This window comes from Cervus canadensis, chromosome 22 (genome assembly GCF_019320065.1).
Source record: "Cervus canadensis isolate Bull #8, Minnesota chromosome 22, ASM1932006v1, whole genome shotgun sequence".
Taxonomy (NCBI): Eukaryota; Metazoa; Chordata; class Mammalia; order Artiodactyla; family Cervidae; genus Cervus; species Cervus canadensis.
In genome coordinates, this window is record NC_057407.1 from 59040015 (window position 1) to 59056172 (window position 16158).

At 38.5% G+C, this 16158-nt stretch overlaps 1 pseudogene; it reads left to right on the plus strand.

The window, feature by feature from the left end:
* The first annotated feature begins 4868 nt into the window (after positions 1–4868).
* On the plus strand, positions 4869–5791 carry LOC122424958 (annotated as a pseudogene).
* The last annotated feature ends 10367 nt before the right edge of the window (positions 5792–16158 follow it).

Here is a 16158-nt window from a genome sequence, read left to right on the forward strand (position 1 = left end):
CTTTACCATCTGAGTCACCAGGGAAGCCTGGTAATTAGATAAGGGGCCATGATTTTCCTGAACCAAATTCTGGTGTTTCAATTCAGGCCTCTGTTCACCAAACCTAGATTACTTTTTATCATCATCACTGTCACCTTAGTCTACCTGAGCTCTTTTCAAAATACTGTTTATCCTCTGGGTGCCAGAGCCTGTGTAATTTAAAAGCATGTGTGCTCTTTTGGGTTGGAGTTTCTGCTTCTTACAGGTATCTTCCAGCTCTCCCCAAAGTAAGCCCCACTGGTCCTCAAAGCCAGGATATTTTGAGGGTCCCTCTTCCTGGTTCAGGACTCTTGGCTGTAGAGCTTGAAGTGAGGCTCAGATTCCTGATTTCTGGAGGAGAAACTCTGCAACTGTTATGACCATCCTGTGTGGTTCACCACTCGGGGACATGGTCTTGACTATATTGTGTCTTCACTCTTGCTACTTGTTTGCTGTGGTTCCTTCTTTATATCACATCTTTTGCTGTAGGGGATTATCCTGCTAGTCTTTACTTCAGTCTCTTTAGTAATTGTTCTGTATTATTATTATGAGTGTGTGCTCAGTCATAGCTGACTCTTTGTGACCCCATGGATGATAGCCCCCCAGGCTCCTCTGTCCATGGTATTTTCCAGGTAAGAATACTGGAGCAGGTTGCCATTTCCTACTCTAGGGTTCTTCTTGACTCAGGGATAGAACCTGCATCTGTGTTTCCTGCTTTGACAGGTGGATTCTTTTCCACTCTGCCACTTGAAAAGTGCTCGGTAAATAGTTATAATTTTGTATTCCCATGGAAGAAAGTGATCTCAGGGTTTTCCTGTCCTGCATGTTGACTACTGTCTCCTGTATGTCTGTCTTTATGCCAAAGCCACACTGCTGTGATTACCAGTGTTTTGTTGCACGTTATAGAACCAGGAATAGGAAATCCACCAATCTGTTCTTTTCTCAAGATTGTTCTGCTGATTTAGATTCCCTTGAGATTTCATATGAACTTTAAGATGAAGATTTCTATTTGTACAAAAAATATTGGGGATTTATTAGGGATTGAATTGAATCTGTAGATCACTTTAGATAGCATTGACATCTTAATAATATTAAATAGTCCAGATCACCAGTCCAGAAAATAAATGTTTTCCATTTATTTGTGTCTTCTGTAATATCTTTCAGCAACATTTTGTAGTTTTTAGCATACAAACCTTTTCCTACTTTGTTTGTTCTGAGGTAGTTTACTCCTTGACATTGTTGTAAATGGAATTGTTTTCTTGATTTGATCTTTGGATTGTTCATTGATAGTATAGAAATTCAACATTCATTCACAATAAAAAACGTTCTCAAGAAACGGGATATAGATAGAGTGTACCTCAACATAATAAAGGCTGTATAGAACAGCTCCATAGCTCACATTAGTCTCAGCACTGGAAGACTGAAATCTTTCTTGTTAAAAATCAGGAACAACATAAAAGTGTAACCACTCATCACTTAAAGAAAACAAAAACAAATTACTGTAAAAAATTTCCTTTGAAATTTTTTTTTTGAGTTTTCTACATATAGATCATATCATCTCTGAAGTGAAATAATTTTATAATTAATTAAATTTCACTGTCTGTAACGGTGATTCCAATGGTAGTCACTTTCTAGTGTTTGAATCTCAGCTTAAACATCACCTTTTAGAAAATATTTACTCTAATTACATTATCATAGTATTGAGAGGGTCACAGGCGGGAAGGCCAGAGGTCCCCAAGGGGCAGGAGGAAATAAACTACAAGTGGTAGGCTTTTTTTTTTTTTTCCTTCTCTACACAAAATTAAAGACACCTGTTTCTGCCTTGAGTTAACCAATGAGTTTTTCTTATGTTAATGAAACTACATATTTCCTTTGGAATTTGCCTTTCTTCAAAATGGGTCTGCCTAATACTAACTTTTTTCTTTTCTCAAACCTTTGGCTGATAATGACTCATCAAACCAGTATTCCTGTCAATTGTTTCATGGCCGGGGTATGACATACCTCATGCCATCCTATCTCAAAAGTGCATATTGTGGGAGAGGGGCCTGGTGAAACCCCCTCAGCCTTGGGGTGTCTCTCTTAATCTGATGAATGCTTTCTATCAGATATAAAACACGTTGCTATAAACCAGCAAGGGGGCACTCTTTCTGCCCCCTTCTGATGTCTATGTCAGAAGCTTCCCCTATCTCTATTATATTTTAATAAAACTTTGCTACACAAAAGCTCCAAGTAATCAAGCCTGGTGTCTGACCCCGGATCGAAATTCTCTCCTGCAGAGGTCATGAATCCTGGCATAACACTAGGCTCGAAGCAGCAAACTTTCAGTATATTTTTTTCCTTTTATTTCTGCCATAGTACCATATTTGCTTTCTTATAAGCAGTGAATAAGGCAATTCTTGCTTTATTAAATTTTCTCCTTTATTGTTTGACTCGTAAGAACATGAGACCCATGCAGGAAGGAATTTTTACATGATTTTCCCCTTGCTTTATTAATTGCTGTGTTCTCACTCAGAGTATAGTTCCTGGCTTTAAATAGGTAACTTAAAAAAAAAAATCAGATAAATAATTAAGTATTACATCTAAATTTTGGTGAGAAAATTATTGTGTACTTAACCTAAGTTCAAGGGAGAATAAATTTAGTATTAAATAAAAGGAAAGAAAAATTGCTGTTGCAGGCTGGGAAATGTGTGCCTAGTTAGTCTAACTGGAACAAAATGACTGAGCTGATTATTTTTGGCTCATAATAACATCATGACAGTTCTAAAACAATTTTTTTTTCTCCATGTTACACTTTCAGACCCTAATTATGTGATTTGACCCAATAGCATCTTCACATACAGATGTACTTTTGAAACTTTCTGGAAAATCCCAGTGAATTTAATTAAGAAAGAATCAGTCTTGGACACAGTCCAGTTCCAAAACTCAATGATAAATGTCATTAGAAGGGGCAAAATGCCCAGTGATCTTTGCCCCTTTTGGGGAAAAGAAGTGACATTATTTTAAGAACTGATATAAAATTGTCAGGTGGTCCTTTCTTAGGCTGAAAACATTGCATTAAAAAAAGAAAAACAATGCAAGAATGTCTGTCAAAATCTCAAGTTGACTAGTCTGTTCTACACCATGATATAATGAGAGGGACTAAACAACTAAATGGTATTTTTATATTTTGAAGTTGGTAGGAAAAGAAATTACTAGATACACATTTTCTTGGGAAAAGATGGATATTATCTTCCTTCACAACATAGAATTTTTTTATAATTTTAGTCAATTGTCCTAACATGGTAAATATTTGTTTTTGTGCATATGCATGTGTCTATGTGTGTGTCCCATGAAATTTCTTTTAAATAATCTATACTGCAATTAAGACAATCTTCTGAATAACCAAAAAACTTCATGAAGAAAGTGGACAGACAGCTGAATGAAATAAAATATATCCTGGAGGAATACTGCATCTTTTTGCCTTTTTTGTCATACTAAATGAATAAAGAATTTGAAGTTTTTATGAGTAACTTAAGAAGTCTTCCTTCAGATTGTGACCAAGACTCCACAAGGTAAGACCAACAGTGAAGAGTGGGGGCCAGGCTTCACAACTGTCTGACTTTTGTTATGTAAGAAATTAAATTCCTTTGAAATAAGTCAAGCTTAGATTTAGTTCTGGTTTTGCCATTGAAAAATATGTGATCTTGGATAATTAATTAGATGCTTTAAGCTTTAGTTTTCTCAACTATGAAATGAGGATTATAGTACTTACTGAAGAATTTAAGTGTGACATATTAAACTGTGAGTGTATGATTGGAATTCACTACAGAAGTTTTAAGAAGTGAAGTAAGATAATCAGAACAAGATTCAAACACAATCATACAAGCCACTTGAGGACAGCAAGTTGTTCCTGGAAGGAATAAAAGTGGAAAGACACAGCAGGAAGATACTGAAGTTGGCCAGGAAGGAAATAAAGCTTGTTATATTTTGAAAGTAGAGACAGCAGAATTTGTCAAGTGTGCCAATAAATAAAATTAGAGCAATAAAGCAGTGAAGAAAATTCTAAAGCATTTTGCCTGAGCAATTACATGGAAGGTGGGTACCATTTAATGAGACAGGGAACTCCTTTTATATTGTGGAAACCTTAAAATTTATTTTTATTTGTATTAAATTGATATCTAGTTATAGATATAGATATGTAGATATAAATATAGATATAGTTGTATGTTGCCTATAAGGGTTAAAAAATAAGTAGAGAGATAGGGTCTTGACACAAAATTAAAGTGCTTCAGCATTTATTGTGCAGGAAAAGGAGGAATATTCAGGTTAAGGTCCTAAGGATTCTCAATGTAATTTGAGACAGTTCAGGACAGTGACCTTCAAGTCATAGTTTGATCCACTTATACTGACTATGGAAATTAGCTTGATTGATATCAAGTATTGCACCTTTGTGAGGTCATAAATGATGCACACTTTTAAGGAATTTTCTTCTCATCTTCTCTTGGGCTTTCACTTTTCTTTTAAAACTCAGCTAAAGCTTTCTCTCCTCTGAAACTTCTTTCTTGATTCTGACTTGATTGATATGTTTTTACACTGAAGCTTGGCTTTGTGTGAATACCTTTAAGATGGCTCTTATTACATGGGCATGAAATTGTCTGAATCCTCATTATGTATCATACCATGGAGAGTAGGGAACTATACCTCATTCAACTTGGTAATCTGAATATTTATGACACATTGCATGCAAATACTCCACAATACTCTTTTAATTGAATAGATTATAAAAGGTTGAGATCCTAGTACATTATAAGTTTTCCTTTTGTTTCATAGGTGAACTGCTAATATGTGAAGTCAGCTCCTGTACAGACTAAATGGAGCCAAGGAACAATGTAACTTACTTTGTCTTGCTGGGCCTCACACAGAATCCAAAGGAGCAGAAAGTCCTTTTTGTTCTGTTCCTCTTCTTCTACATTTTTACTATGGTGGGCAATCTGCTCATTGTCCTGACTATAACTGTCAGTAAGACCCTGAACTCACCAATGTACTTTTTTCTTGCCTGCTTATCATTTATAGATCTAATTTATTCCTCTTCTATTACCCCTAGATTGATTTCAGACTTGCTCCTTGGAAAAAATACCATATCCTTTGAATCTTGCATGACCCAGCTATTTACAGAACATTTTTTTGGTGGATCCGAGATATCTATTCTGCTGGTGATGGCCTATGACCGCTACGTGGCCATCTGCAAGCCCCTGCACTATTTGGTGATCATGAGGCAGAGAGTGTGTGTTGTGCTGCTGATTGTGTCCTGTTTTGGAGGTTTTCTGCACTCAATTATTCAACTTAGCACTGTTTATGGGCTCCCATTTTGGGCCCCAATGTCATTGATCACTTCATGTGTGACATGCACCCATTATTGAAACTCGTCTGTACTGACACCTATGTCATCAGTGTCTTAGTGTTGGCTAATGGAGGACTGATGTGCATTATTTTTTTTCTGCTCTTACTCATCTCCTATGGAGTCATCCTGCACTCTCTGAAGAACCTGAGTCAGGAAGGGAAGCGGAAAGCCCTCCAGACCTGTGGTTCCCACATCACTGTGGTTGTCTGTTTCTTTTTTCCCTGCATTTTCATGTATGCAAGACCTGCTAAGACCTTCCCCATTGACAAATCATTGAGCGTGTTTTATACAGTCAGAAGCCCCATGTTGAATCCATTAATTTACAGTCTAAGAAACTCTGAGTTGACCAGTGCTATGAAGAAACTCTGGAGAAAAATAAGTCTTATCAAGTAGCAAATAATTGCATTATTCATAGTGAAGAACGTAATGCAGTGTTAGGGCCAGTCTCCTTGGAATGTTAAAGTTTTCATAAATCTGATGTGAACTTTCCATTTCTATAAATGATTTATGATAATTATAACTAAAAACATAACTACTTGTCTGTGTATTAATAATAGTTTATATGCTAAAATATAACCTTTTAATGTCTGTTTTATTATTGCATCTAGAAAGCTGAAATGCAGTAGGGAATCAAAGATAATATTATTCAATGAAATTTTTACAGTTGCACTATTTTTTTTTTTTACTAATTTTTATTTAATTTCTGATTTACTTTCAATACAATCCCATTCTTAGTTTTATTTTAGTGATATTCTTTTATTGTATCTTTTTTATTATAATAGTTAAAATATTTAATGCTACACAGATTATCCTTTTTGTTCAATGTTATTTGCATTACATATGACATTTTAGGGTAATATTTAATTTTAAATAAATTATTGAATATATGCTAGATATTAGTACATATAAAATATATTTAAGCAAAATTCAGTACTGCAGAATAAAGCTTCCAAATCCACCCCAAACCAGAGCCCCTCCCATTTCCTCCAGATGGAGTCACTCAAACAATAATCTTTGCAGAAATAACTGTTTGTAACTGTGTTTCCATTTATGAATTTTGAATTTTACTCCTGAGCCTCCTGAAGGTCTTTACATATCTGTTTATATAGACTTAACTCATTCTCTTTCCTCATTCTGCTTAACTGTGGTTTGAAGATACACTGACACTGATATATTAAATCCTGTTCATGTTTTCCTTGGTCTTTATCTATGAGAAATAATTATGCAGTGAAATCTTTTTGAAATTTTCTAAGTTTGAGTTCCTCAAAGTGGAACAGTTGAGTCAATTGGTATGTGTATTTAAAAGGCTGATATTTATGGTTATTGCCAAAATGCAACTCATGACCAAAATTGATACCACTGTCAGTGGAAAATTTTTTTGATCACATTCTGAACAACCAGTGCTTGATAAGCATTTGTAGTATATGAAAGTCTGATTAAGAAATTGTTTCATTTGTGTACTTTGAAATTTTCGTTTTATTGGCATATAGTTGATTTGCAATATAGTGATAGTTTCAGGTGCACAGTAAAGTGATTGAGTTATATATAGTCATTATCTTTTAGATTTTTTCTCATATAGGTTATCACAGAATATTGGGTAGAGGTCCCTGTACTCTATAATAGTTCCCTGTGCTGTAGAATAGTCCCTGTTGAGAGGGTAACAGGCAGGAAGGCCAGGGGTCTCCAAATGGAGGAAATAGCCTGCAAGTGCCAGACAATTTTATCTCTCTTAAGCGGCAGGAGGAAACAAACTCCCGGTATTTTTTCCTTCTCTATACAAATTTAAAAGGAGGTTTCTCTTAAAATGCTGTGTTGCCGTGACACCTGGTTTCACCTGAAGCTAACTATTCTCAAACCTTGAGTTAACCAATACATTTTTTCTTATGGAAATGTTTGTCTTAAGCTATGTTAATGTACCCCAGACTCTGTCTTCAAGTTCCACCAAATGGCTCAGAACCTACTTGACAAACCAGTATGTTATACTCAGATATTGTTCCCCTAATCTATGTAAACGAAACTATTTGAATGGTAATCTGCCCTTCTACAAGATTCAAGTCAATCGTTTTATGGCCTGGGGTGAGTCCTCTGGTGCCAGGATTATCACAAAATGCAATTTATGGATGAGGGGCCTGGCACCATTCTGAGTTTTAAGACATTCCTTTCTTTTCATTAACAGACTGCTAGTGACTATATACGGAGAAGGCAATGGCACCCCACTCCAGTACTCTTGCCTGGAAAATCCCATGGACGGAGGAGCCTGGTGGGCTGCAGTCCATGGGGTTGCGAAAAGTCAGACATGACTGAGCGACTTCACTTTCACTTTTCACTTTTATGCATTGGAGGAGGAAAGGGCAACCCACTCCAGTGTTCTTGCCTGGAGAATCCCAGGGATGGGGTCGCACAGAGTCGGACATGACTGAAGTGACTTAGCAGCAGTAGCAGTGACTATTTAACATCCAGCTGAAGACTACCAGGGGGGTACTCTTTCTGCCCCCTTCTGATACCTACGTCAGAAGCTTTCTCTATCTCCTTTATACTTTAATAAAACTTTATTACACAAAAGCTCTGAGCGATCCAGCCTCGTCTCTGGCCCCGATTGAATTTGTCTCCTCCGGAAGCCAAGAATCCCACGTCTTATTGTTCAGCAACAACCTTTCATCTTGGGGGCTCACCTGGGATCCTTCAGGACAAGGTAAGGATGCTTGGAGCTCTAGTTCTTTGTTCTCCTAGTGAACATGTTTTCCGCTGTACTTTACTAACTCTACGGTGTGCTTGTGTGAATGAATGAAATGCCCTGTGCGAAGTAAGTGAGGGGCCCTGCTCTGCGGTTCCACGGTGACCTCATATGGCTTATGGCAGAAACCTGTCGGGGGTTTATACCAACCTGCCAATGCCAAAAGGCAACCAATGTCTCCTTCGGGAACCGACCAGAAATGGGCAAAGCGTGTGGACCGAGCTCTCCTTTCTTGATCAAATTTTTCAGTCTCTTTGACCGTTTCATAACTCTTTGGGAATTAGAAGTACTAACCTAATCTATCGGATCATAGGCTTTCAAGGGGCTTGTGATCTATGTTGCTACTGTGTCCTGTGGCCTAGGTCCCAGACTTGGATTGGTAGTCAGGAAGTGCCTAGCCTCACTAGGAATCAAAAGTTCGGAAGCTAGATGGAGCTCTAACTCCAAGAGCATCTCTGAGGTTAAAGGTTACTCAAATTGCAACTGCTATGGTTCCCCACCCCCCCCCCCCTTTGGTAACACTGGCTCTTAGTGGGCCAGAGGAGGCTCTTACACTGGTGTGGTGACACTTGGAAGGAGCATATCAGTTTTAAGTTCGTACAGGTCTTATTGTGGTTAGGAATAAACTCAGGGTCGTGCACGGGGACTCAGGTAACGAATGTTTCCCCCAGCGGTCTTAGCTTGGGAGGCATTCCGGAAGGTTACTCTGATTGCACTCCAGATGGCATCAGAGGCAAGCAAGGTTTTAATGGTGAAGAGCTGGACGTCAGTCAGGGATGCCATGAAGTCTACCCCTGGTGCATCCCCACCCCATCTAGTGGTAGAACCAGAAGGGATGAGTGTGACGCCAGTGTCGGTAAGGGTCAGAATAGGTCCAACCAGGAAGGAAAAGCTTTTGGTTTAAAGTCTGTCTACATCCCCATCTAGAGAAGGGAGGGACGCCTCCGGTAGAAAAAAAAATTGGTGCTGGTCACTTTTTTTCTCTCTTACAGATGGGAGCTAACAATTCCAACCTCATTCCTTTGAACTGTATCCTGAAAAACTGGGATAGGTTTGATCCCCAGGGCTTAAAGAAGACACACCTGGCCATCCTCTGTGATACTGCATGGACACGGTACCCACTGAGGGATGGCGAACGGTGGCCAGTTGGAGGGTCTCTTAAGTACAATACTGTTTTCCAATTAGACGAAGGAAGATGGGATCAGAGTCATTTTGTCAGATGTATTCTTGAAGGACTCAGGCAGGTGCGTTCTAAGCCTTTAGATTATGGCAAACTGGCAGACATAGAACAGGAGGAGAAGGAAGCCCCTGGTAAATTCCTAGACAGACTGAGAGAAGCCCTTCGCAGATTCACTGAGATTGATCCTGAAAGTGAAGATAGAAAAGTGATCTTAAAAGATAAATTTCTCACTCAGTCAGCTCCAGATATTCACCGTAAGTTATCAAAACAGGCTTATGGACCAAATCAGTCTTTAGATAATCTGTTACAACTGGCTCAGACAGTCTATTATGGTAGGGAATATGAGGAAAAGAAAGAAAGGCAGAGAAAGACAAAGGAACAGGCGGAAGCCTTTGCAATGGCTATGAAAACCATTCTTAAACAGCCTGAGAAAAATACCCAGAGGGATCCACGTGAAAAGGGATGGGCTTGCTATTACTGAGGGGCACCTCAAGTGGAATTGCCCTCAGGCATCAAAGCCGCCCCCGGCTCCACGTCTGGTCTGCAGAGGACCACACTGGAGGAGAGACTGCCCCCAGAGGCGTAGGTCTCAGGGGTCTGACTCTCAAGACAATCAGGACTTAAGGTGCCTGGGGGTCCCCACACAAGCTCCCGTCCTAATTACACCTGAGGAACCCTAGGTATTGATAACGGTGGGAGGGCAATCCGTCAATTTCCTTTTAGATACTGAGGCAACTTGCTCTGTGATTACAGAAGCCTCTAGCCCACTTTCTTCCCCATCCGCTTCCATAATGGGACTGTCTAGATGAGCCAAGAGGTATTATTTCAGTTATTCTTTCTCTTGCAACTGGGATTCTGTGCTATTTTCACACGAGTTTCTGATCGTGCCAGAATCACCCTCACCCGTTTCAGGGAGGGATATACTGACCAAGGTCCATGCTTCTGTTTTCATGAATATGGAGCCTTCCCTTTCTCTCCCTTTAGTTGAACAAAATGTGAATCCTAGAGTATGGGCTGATGGGAAACCTGTAGGTCGAGCACAAAATGCTATTCCTGTGGTTGTCAAGCTCAAAGACCCGCACTGATTCCCACATAAGCAGTATCCACTGAAACCTGAGCTTAAGGAAGGGTTAAAACCCATCATCAAAAATTTAAAGGAGCAGGGACTATTAGTTCCCTGTAATAGTCCATGCAACACTCCTATTTGGGGTATAAAGAAATCAAATGGTAAATGGAGACTAGTTCAAGATTTATGAATAATAAATGAGGCTGTAGTTACTTTACACCCCGTGGTGCCTAATCTTTTTACTCTATTGTCTGAAATTCCTTAATGAGCCAAATATTTCTCAGTAATTGACTTGAAAGATGCCTTCTATTCAGTGCCTTTGGTGGAGGAAAGTCAATTTCTATTTGTCTTTGAAGACCCTGTGCAGCCAGCTTCTCAGTTAACCTGGACAGTTTTGCCCCAGGGATTTCATGACAGTCCTCACTTATTTGGGCAAAGTTTGTTACGGGATCTACAAAACTTTAATAGCTCTGAAGCGGTAGTGTTACAATATGTAGATGATATATTGCTCTGTGCTGAGACAGAGGAAGCTTGTTCACAAGCCTCAGGAGATTTCTTAAACTTTCTGGCAGGCTGCGGTTACAAGGCATCAAGAGAAAATGCTCAGCTTTGTCAAAAATCTGTTAGATATCTGGGACTAATCATATCAGGAGAGACTAGGGCCATAGGCCCTGAGAGAATTAAACCTATATTAAATCATCCCCTACCTATGACTTTAAGACAATTGAGATGATTTTTGGGAATCACAGTCTACTGTCCTATTTGGATTCTGGGTTATGGGGAAGTTGCCCAGCCTTTATATAAACTTATAGCTGAAACCCAGCAGGCCCAAACCGACAAACTGGTTTGGTCTCCAGATACTCAAAAGGCTTTTAAGGTTCTTCAGGCTGCTCTCCTGCAAGCTCCAGCTTTGAGCTTGCCCACAGGGTCAGAATTAAACTTGTTTGTCACTGAAAGAAAAGGTACGGCCTTGGGAGTTTTGACACAACCCTGAGGGCCTCACCAGCAACCTATTGCTTATCTAAGCAGAGAATTAGATGTAATTTCACGTGGGTGGCCCCACTGCCTAAGAGTAATTGGGGCAGCGGCTTTATTAGCACCTGAAGCTTTAAAAATAATTAATGGACAAAACCTTACTGTACTGACTCCTCATGATGTAAGCGGAATCTTAAATTCTAAGGTTAATATTTGGATGACAGACGGCAGACTTCTTAAATATCAGTCATTGTTGTTAGAAGGACCAGTAACTAAGCTGAAAGGTTGTGGAAATTTAAATCCTTCCACTTTCCTTCCTGATAAGGAAAATGAAACACCTTGTCACGATTGTCCCCAATTTCTAACTTTAAACTATTCAGCTCGGGAGGATTTAATGGATACCCCACAAGACAATCCTGATATGGAAATATTTACAGATGGCAGTTCTTTTGTTCGGGATGGAAAGCATAAAGCAGGTTATGCTGTGGTGATGGCTGAACAGGTTTTAGAAACAAAATCTCTCCCCCAGGGAACCGGTGCTCAGTTAGCGGAGCTTGTGGCTCTGACCCGAGCTCTAGAGTTAAGCAAAGGGCAGCGAGTAAATATCTACACTGATTCTAAGTATGCTTATTTGACTTTGCATGTTCATGCTGCAATTTGGAAAGAAAGACAGTTTAAAACAGCAACAGGAGAACCTATTAAACATTTCAGAGAGATCCAGGGACTTTTAACTGCTATATATTGTCCTAAAGAAGTGGTGGTTATGCATTGCAAAGGGCAAAGCAGGAATGGGAGTAAAATAGCCACAGGTAACCAGTCAGCTGACTCTCAAGCCAGAAAAGCTGCACTTTATGAAACCCCTTCACCACAGATGCCTTTTATCTGGACGGGTCCTGTGGAACAGGAAAAGTCACAATATACTGAGGAAGAATTAGAAAGGAATGTCTTAAAACTCAGAATGGTGCCAGGCCCCTCATCCATAAATTGCACTTTGTGATAATCCTGGCACCAGAGGATTCACCCCAGGCCATAAAACGATTGACTTGAATCTTGTAGAAGGGCAGATTACCATACAAATAGTTTCATTTACATAGATTAGGGGAACAATATCTGAGTATAACATACTGGTTTGTCAAGTAGGTTCTGAGTCATTTGGTGGAACTTGAAGACAGGTACATTAACATAGCTTAAGACAAACATTTCCATAAGAAAAAAATGTATTGGTTAACTCAAGGTTTGAGAATAGTTAGCTTCAGGTGAAACCAGGTGTCATGGCAACACAGCATTTTAAGAGAAACCTCCTTTTAAATTTGTATAGAGAAGGAAAAAAATATCACTAGTTTGTTTCTTCCTGCTGCTTAAGAGAGATAAAAATGTATGGCACTTGCAGCCTATTTTCTCCACTTGGAGACCTCTGGCCTTCCTGCCTGTTACCCTCCCACTGTGTTATGCAGTAGTTGATTTTCTATCTCATATATAGTAGTGTAAATGAATGCAATTAGAACATTCTTCAACACCATAGACAAAAATAAACTCAAAATGGATCAAAGATGTAAATGTAAGGTCAGACACTATAAACATTTAGAGGAAAATGTAGGCAGAACACTCTTTGACATAAATTGCAACAGCATACATTTTTGATTCACCTTCTAGAGTAATGAAGATGAAAGAAAAGATAAATACATGGGACCTAATTAAACTGAAAAGCTTTTGCACAGCAAAAGAAACCATAAACAAAATGAAAAGATAGCCCACAAAATGGGATAAAATATCTGCAAATGAAACAACTGACAACCCAATAGAAAAATAGGCAGAAGATCTAAATAGACAGTCCTCAAAGAAAACATAAAGATGGTCAAAAAACTCATAAGAAGATGCTCAACATCACCACAGTAACTATAAGAGAAATACAAATTGTTGTATAATTCAATTACAAATAAATAAGTTTTGTAGAATTTCGTCAATTAATCACAAATTTAAAACGATGTCTTATCCTTTCATGAATTGCTTATTAATGGATTGTATGTGTTTTATTTGATTGCCAGTCTTTTTCAAACTAATTTTTATACTAAGGAATTATATACTAAGGAAATTATCCCATTTAACAAATATGTGGAATTATTATTTTTTCAGCTTGTGATTTGCTTTTTATGTTTCTATATTGGACAGAATATTTTTGGCCATATAGAAATATTTTTACATTTATATAATTATATTTATCACTATTTTATGTTTTTTATGTCTTGCTTAGAATTTTCCTATTTCAGTGTTACCAAAATATTTCCCACATTTTTTTCAACATTAATATTTTAAGTCTGTTTGCTGTTTTATATTTAAATTTAAAACCATCCTCACTTCATTTAGATGTAAGGAGTTAAGTAGGGAATCAAAGTTTAATTATTTTTATAGAACATAATTATTTTCCCCCATGGCTTTAGTATCCCAACTATGCATTCTAAAATATGGCATGTGTTTTTCTCCAATTCAGAACTCTGTTATCTTCAATTGGTCTCTTTATTCACATGCAATTTAACACAAGATGTAATTGTAATTAAAATACACTTTGATATCTGGTTAGTCTAGGACTCCTTCATTATTATTTCTTAGCAGAACTAGGTTTATTCATATATATTTATATTTTAAAGTTAAATTTCAATAAGCTAATCTGGTAAAAATCTACATTTACTTAGTATTTTGAATAAGATTTAATTTATTTTAAAGAGCTAGAAAAAGATTTTGTACCTTTGAATAACTGAGAATTATTATCCATAATCTGAGTAGGTCTTTCTAATTAAGTCTTATTTTATGCTCATCAGGCCTATAAAGTTTCTTGCATGTAACTTTAGTCTTTTTGAATTTTTCTTTTTATGTCACGACTTGAAACTGGATCTTGTGTTCTATTACCTTCTCCAAGTATCTGTGCTTTCAATATAGGAATTTAAAAAAAAAAATAATAAGATGCAATCTTCATGGTACATCCTTCATACTCTTTAGTTTGCATTTTACAAGTTTTGACAAATACACAAGCTGTGTAATCACCACTACAGCCAATATGCTGAATGTTTCATCATTTCCGTGTCATTTCAGTACATTTCACCAAAATGTTTCCCCACTAACCTTTGTAATCACCTCTTGGCTGCATCTCCAGGTCCTGGGAAACACTGATCAATTTCCAATTTATCAGTGCTGTCATTTTTCAGAATGCCAAATAAATTGAATCATACAGTATATAGTCTCTTTCTTCCAGATTTATTAAGGTATACTTGACGAGTTAAAACTTTGTATATTTCATGTGTACAATGTGATGATTTTATATACATATAAAGTGATTACCAGCTCTTCCCTGGTGACTCAGACAGTAAAGAATCTTCCCGCCATGCAGAAGACCTGGGTTCAGTGCCTGGGTCTGGAAGATCCCCTGGAGAAGGGAATGGCTACCCTCCCCAGTATTCAAGTGATTACCAAGGTCAAGTGAATAAGCACATCTATTACTTAATAGGCTTCCCTGGTGGCTCAGATGGTAAAGCATCTGCCTACAATGCGGGAGATTCGGGTTCAATCCCTAGGTTTTTTTGTTTTTTTTTGGTGTGTGTTAGTCACTCATTCGTGTCAGACTCTTGGTGACCCCATGAACTGTGGCCCACCAGGCTCCTCTGTCCATGGAGGTCTCCAGGCAAGAATACTGGAGTGGGTTGCCATTTCATAGACCTTTTAAAATCTGCTGTCTCAGCAAAAGAGACACAGATGTATAGAACAGTCCTTTGGACTCCGTGGGAGAGGGCGAGGGTGGGATGATTTGGGAGGATGGCATTGAAACATGTCTATTATCATATGTGAAATGAATCACCAGTTCAGGTTCAATGCATGAGACAGGGTGCTCAGGGCTGGTGCACTGGGATGACCCAGAGGGATGGTGTACCTAGATAGTGTATTAAAAAGCAAAGCCATCACTTTGTTGATAAAGGTTCATATGGCCAAAGCTATGTTTTTTCCAGTATTCTTCCCCAAATAGTTGCTTTCAGCATCTATCTCCCCAAGGTGGGTTCCAATTGCTTCCTGCCTCTCCAAGAAACTCTCTGAGATCAGCCAGTTAGTCTGACCCAAGCTTTTTGTAAATTACTGTTTCTGCACTAGGTGTTAGAGAATGTATGGTTTTGTGTGCATTCTTTGAGGTTTATTTCTCAAAGTCATCTTTCAATTCTCCCCCAAGTAAGCCCTGCTAGCCCTCAAAGCCAGATTAATTTGTGGTCTTATCTTCATGGTGCAGGGTTCTTCGTGTAGGTAACTTTATGTGGGGCTTGGACTCCTCACTTCTTGGAAATAAACTCTGCAATGGTAATTATCATCTTGTTTATGGGTCACTTGCTTGAGAGTTTGAACTTATTTTATTTTTTTAACACCTCACAGATACACCTGCTGGGGTTTTCCTTTCCCCAGTGATTTTTTATTATTTTTTGGACACAGAACAGAGCATGCAAGATCTTTGTTCCCCAACCAAAGATTGAACCCATGCCCCCTGCAGTGAAAGCACAGAGCCTTAACTACTGGACCACCAGAGAAGTCCCAGGAGTATGGCTCTTGAGTATACTATTAATGTATCTCCACTCTTCCTACTTGTTTTGTTGCAGTTCCTTCTCTATATCTTTTGTTGTAGCAGATCATTTATGGGAGTCTTCAGGCTGTTCTCACCAGTAGTTGCTCTGTAGACAGTTGCAACTGTGGTGTACTCATGGAAGAAGGTGAGCTCCAGGTCATGCTGAGCGGCCACGTTGCCTCCTCTCTCCTACATCTGTGTTCATGCCAGA